This window comes from Bombina bombina, chromosome 2, assembly GCF_027579735.1.
Source record: "Bombina bombina isolate aBomBom1 chromosome 2, aBomBom1.pri, whole genome shotgun sequence".
Classification (NCBI taxonomy): Eukaryota; Metazoa; Chordata; class Amphibia; order Anura; family Bombinatoridae; genus Bombina; species Bombina bombina.
In genome coordinates, this window is record NC_069500.1 from 335,765,887 (window position 1) to 335,771,886 (window position 6,000).

Below are 6,000 nucleotides of genomic sequence, written 5' to 3' on the forward strand. Positions count from 1 at the left end.
CCCGATTCCCTAATTTCATTAAAGAGGTTCTTCAATATTTCCATAAGTTGCGGTTTCAATTTCTTATAGAATGTCCCCGTGAAGCCATCCAGTCCAGGGGCTTTGTTGTTTTGTATCTGCTTTAGAACATTCTCAATCTCTCTGGATGAGAACGGCTGGGTTAGCATTTCTCTGTCGGTCTCTACCAGCTGTGGTAAATTTAAGGATTTCAGGAAGTCCGAAATATCTTGAATGGTGGCCGATTTGGGGTGCTCATGCGCTTCTAAGTTATACAATTTGGAATTAAATTCCACAAACATAGAGCCAATATCTGCAGGGGTAACCACCGTTCGACCTTCATGGGATATGAAGGGAATACGAGCCGCTGCTGCTCTTTTTCGTAGCTTTTTTGCTAAAAGCAAGTCCGCTTTATTGCTCTTGGAGTACATAAGCTGTCTGAACCGCATTGCGGCTACCTGTACTCTTTCAATTTCTCGCTCTTTAATGTGGGACTTAAGGTGAAAGATTTCATCCGAGAGAATTGGGGTGGGGTTGATTTTATTCTGTCTATCTGCTCTTTGGAGGTTGCACATTAATTTACCAAGGGGTCCCCCTCTATCTTTTTTGGCTTTAGCCAGTTTGCTAATACAGAAGCCTCGAATGTATGCTTTAAATGTGCCCCATCTAGTTTGCTGGGAGGTGTCTACCTCTGAATTATGTCGGAAAAAGTCAGTGGTTGCCTCTTGTAGCGACCCCAGAAATAAGGGATCTGTCCAGAGGAATTGCGGAAATTTCCATCTAGGTCTGGATGTAAGAGTCGTATTACCAGGCAATGTGATGGAGACTGCATCATGGTCCAACCATGAACAGGGAGATATTGTAGCTGTGCGGATGTCATTCAGTGTCCTCGAATCCGCAAAGAAAAAATCTATCCGTGAATAGGATCTATGTGTCGGAGATAGATAGGAATAGTCCTTTTCTGAAGGGTATAAAGACCGCCAGACGTCAAAGAGCTGATACTGGTATACCAAATCCCAGAACCTTGGAGCAGATGAGTTAACATGGGCATCACCAGAACCCAAACCAGAAAATTTCTTATCTAACTCTGGGTCCCATACTAAATTGAAGTCTCCTCCTATGAGGATAGTTCCTTGTTTAATTTTATCGACCAAAGCAAAGGTCTTTCTAAGAAATTTCAGTTGTCCTTGATTGGGAGCATAAATATTAACCAGAGTATACGTGCGGTTATTTCGCTTGCATACTACCATTATATACCGCCCCTCTATATCTATGTATGTAGGCATTGGAATGAAAGATGCCGATTGATCAGAATCGCAACCCCTCTACTTTTGCTCACATAGGACGCTGACTGTATATAAGGGAATATCGGAGTTTTAAGTCTCAATTCCTCTCCATCTACCCAATGGGTCTCTAAGAGGAAGCCAATGCCAGTTTTTAGTGATGACAAGTAATTAACTAAAAGGCTTCTTTTTGTTGGGGAATTTAATCCTCTAACATTTAACATGGTAAAAGTGAGGGGAGGTGAACGAGCCATGTTTGAGAAAAAAAAGGATGGGGGAGGGGTGAGAGGGGGCAGAGGAAAGGCAAGTATCGTAAAAGGGAAGAAGGATGAAAGCTAGAGGAGGAGAAGAGGGTGAAGGGATGTGGGGCTCAAGATAAGACCGACAGAGAAGGGGGGAAAGGAAGAGAGGTCCAAAATTAGAACTAACCAAGCAGACAAGGTTCAATCAAATTAAGGTATCATTAATTTTCCTAGAAGTCATACAATTGTATACAGTTAGACCATTATCAGATAATGATCATAGTGGGTGTAACAACCTGATGACATACATGGAAAGAATATGTAGGTGAAATTCTAAAGGATTTATTTTCCACTGCTTACGAAGTAAGCTCAAAGGTGTAAAAAAGTAGGAAAGGGCGTTTCAAATGTTCTGTATTTAAAATGTTTTATAGAAGGGTTGGGGAGGAGGGGAATCCCCTACCAGGTGTGAAAGGTAGGTCAGGGATTGTCAGGTAATGTTTAACCAAGATGAGGGGATGAAGGGAGTGGAGGGTGAAGTAGAGGGGCTAGACCTATTGGGCTGAGGGGGGTTTCAGTTCTGTATATATGAATCACGGGGTGTGATAATATCTGAAAGAGAGATAGTACAGTGGTATTAATATATACTATGAGGGCCTATCTCCCCGAGGGGCCAATCTGTAAGATTAAACTAGAGAAAGTAAGTGTTGTCTCGTGAAATAATAAAAAATATTAGGGGTCGTGTTTTGACTATTGGGTGCGGGGGGGGGGGGTTGAGAAAATTTCCTATGCTACTTGCTCTGGAACATAACCTTGGAACATCAAAACAAACAGAGAGGACAGATAAACATTTTACAAACATATAGCAATAACAGTAAAATAATTAGTTAAGAATAAACATCCAGGTCAAAAAAGCATAACTTCATAAACCAACATAAGGTATTATAGCTTCTGGAGACCATTTAAATTCCCTTTAGTATCCTAGGGGTTGTTACCTAGAATGCTTTGTACTAGCCATTACACATGTCCTAGCATGTAAATCCTGGGAGAACTGTTATCTCACTGGGTGTAGGCCTATTGCTAAGAAAAATAATTAGGCCTAGGTCAAGATGTCACATCTGAGGGGTCTCTAGTTAAGGCCATTAAGGGCTCATGTGATTAATTACCCCTCATAATTATCTTAGGTGTGAGTTGTAAAGTATCTAGGGTGGTGAACTATACTATATGGATGTCATCTCAATCATCCACAGACTAACTGCATGGGTAGCTAATTGTCACTTGACAGTCAGATTCCGGGTTTAATTCCAAGGTCTATTGTAGTATGTCTTAGAATTTCAGGACATAAATAAATGACGCTAGAGCTCCCCCTATGGTAGCCATTCAAACATATCTCCCAATAAAAGTGTACATTGGACTATGAGTGTGAAAGAGTAGTGTAACTCCAATATAACCTCTATTGGGAATTATAAAATCACTCAGGGAGCCTACATATAGTTAAGAAGCACAATTGGATTCTGTCATGTCTCTCCCTATTATGGTTGGCAAACAGGCAACTTGTAATAGACAGACCAAGATAACAATAGAATTAAGAAAACATCAAAATTAACTAAGAATATACATTACTGTTTGGTATTCTCAGGTCCCCGGTATTAATAGCTACCAACCCAGGAAACAGAACCGAGTTCATATTATCGCAGTCCAGGGTGGAAGAAGTCCTGGTTCTGACGCTTGGCACTCGAGGCTTGTGATCCCTACCTCGGGTAGGGTCATCCAGAGTGATTAGCGAACCGTCCTTGTGTATAAGTAGCTTTGTTGGGTATCCCCAGCGGTATTTGATCCCTCTTTTTTTAAGGGCAACTGTAGTTTCCCGCAAAGAAGCTCTTTTCTTCATTGTGTATTAGGGAGAGGTCTGGGAAGACCTGTATATGTCTGACCCCTTCCAGTAAAGAAGAGGTGTTGAAGGCTGCTTTCAGTATTTGCTCTTTATTTGCAAAATAATGGAACCGCACTATTGTATCTCGTGGCTTATCATATTGTATCTCGTGGCTTATCAGCTGAAACATTCCGCCCCCTCGGAAGTCTGTGTGCTCTGTCGATGAGTGATCTGATTGATTCGTGGATGGTTTGAGGTGTTTACAATATTACAGAATGAAATCTACAAGGTCACTAGGTGACACATCCTCTGATATGCGTCGGAACCTAAGATTGTTCCATCTCAAATGAACTTCGAGATCTGCCACTTTCGCCTCAAGTTAGCTTGGTCTATTGCAAGGTCTTCTTGCTTACGTTCTAGAGCTTCTGTGCGTTCACTAATAGCTCCAATGTCTCTTTGCAGTTCAGCCACAGATCCTCGAATAGTTTTAGCAAGGGTCTCTTCAAGATTTTTCATTGTTTCGGTTAAAGTGTCAACTATTGCTGATACCGTTGATCCATCCATAGTTGTCGGATAAGCTATCAGCTGTAGTGTGTTGTGAATCAGGGTTTTAGGTTGAGGAATTACTCCAGAGCTCTGAGAGTTGTTGTCAGTGAGAATAGCAGCCTTGAAGTGGTCTGTAAGGGATTTATTTGGCAGTGCAACTGACTCTTTCTATTGCCTTATGGCATGGTAATAGTAAACAGTCCAGTGTGAGATTATTTTAGCTTCCAAGACTCTGAGGTGGCCCCTCGGGTAGACTTGGCCTAGGGAGGTTAAGCCATATTAGCCCTCATTGGAGGTCCAGTATAGAAAAAGGTGAGAATTATTTTAAGGGAGGTGTAGCTTTCTTCCAGAGATATGTATGATCCTTTTATCTAGTTTCAAAATGTAGTGTGTCTGTCCTCAGGGGTTATGTCACCACTGGACACTGACAGCAAAAGGATATAGGATATGCACCGCTCTGGACTTAAGAGCGGGAAAGGATAAGGAGAGACACAGCTACATAGCCTTATAGGAGCGTTTTTAAGCAGATGAATGCAGCTGTTGGTGAATTACTAGAGGTATGGCTGGAGATTATGTGGTAAACAGATGGTGTGCTATATCCCACAGTGTAATATGAGTAGCAGGTCCATAAACAGTCTCCTTTGAATCCTCTCAGATTTTAAAGAATAATTAGGGAGATCTACTTAGCGTGCCTTTCGGTTCAGTAATTTGGGGTTAGTTAACGTAAATTAATGTTCTGCTTTAAGTGGTTGATGTAACATATAGCATGGGAGAAAGTGTCAGTGTCAGCCTTAGATATGCGGTGTGCCCCAGAAGATTTACTGGATTGCTAGGGATAATCTCGTATACACCTCTATAGCAGCTATACCATCCACAATCTCACTTCTTCATAATAGAGATATTGGAACCTAATTTTGCCTTGTCTCCATATAGTAACCTCAATGTACATATACTAATTTTAATTATCAGAGCTTCAGGGTATATGAGTGTAAACTACTCCTTGTGAAACTTTAATGGCAGGTCTGAGGTAGTTACATAACCTTATTTGCTGTCCAACGTCTGTCTGAGGGCTACGCTATGGGTTAAGGTGCTGCACACTTATTAGGCAATATAAAGAAGCCACCTCTGACTTTAAATAAATCTCCAGTTGCTGTGTTGGTAGTTACAGGGTTGTATAGCATAGAATCACTTTTATTGAGTCTTTAACTGAATATTAATATATATAATATGTATCGTTCTCCTGTCTGAAGGTTATGTGATATGTTATAGTGCTACGCACTAGCCAGGCAAAATGGCGGCTCCCCTGTATTGTAAAACTTCCACCTGATGCGTGGATACGTTGTCGCCTTCAATTATCTTAAGAAACCGGCAATCTAAGCATGTCCAGTAAGCTTTAGGGTGTTGATTGTACCTGGGTGTTGTGGTTCTCTTGACACTTGATGTCATGGTGGGAACAAAGGGGACTGTCGGTAAAGGCGCGCTTTACTCTCTAGTCTGCTGAGGTTCATTGCAAGCTTCTGTCCTCAGTGTCACCAAAGCTCCCCACAGGTCACTGTGCAGTAACTCCGGAGCGGAGCCCCGACCCTCCGGAGTTCAAGTAGTAAGGTTCCGTCCCTCTGCTACCCAGTGAAGATCCTGTATGCTATTACCTGAACAGTTCGGCAGAATTTAGTGCTCGTAGAAGTGCCCTGCAACGTAATCTCCAAAAGTCTCTATTTAATTCTCAGACACTTTTAGAATGTTAAATACAGATTTTTACCACTTTGAACAGTTTTAACAGCTTTTAGTACTCTTATAATAATTTTGGTCTAGGAGTCTTCTGAATGTGCGTCTGATCCATTGAACTGCTGGCTCTGCCCCTCCTGTGTTACGCTTCTTTGACACAATAAAGGTGGTTGAAGTAATCTGTGGTGCCTGCTTACTTGTTGTTCAGTTGGGATTATTACCGAGTCCAGTTCAACAAACCTGTTCATGGTATATATATATATATATATATATATATATATATATATATATATATATATATATATATATATATATATATATATATATATATATATAT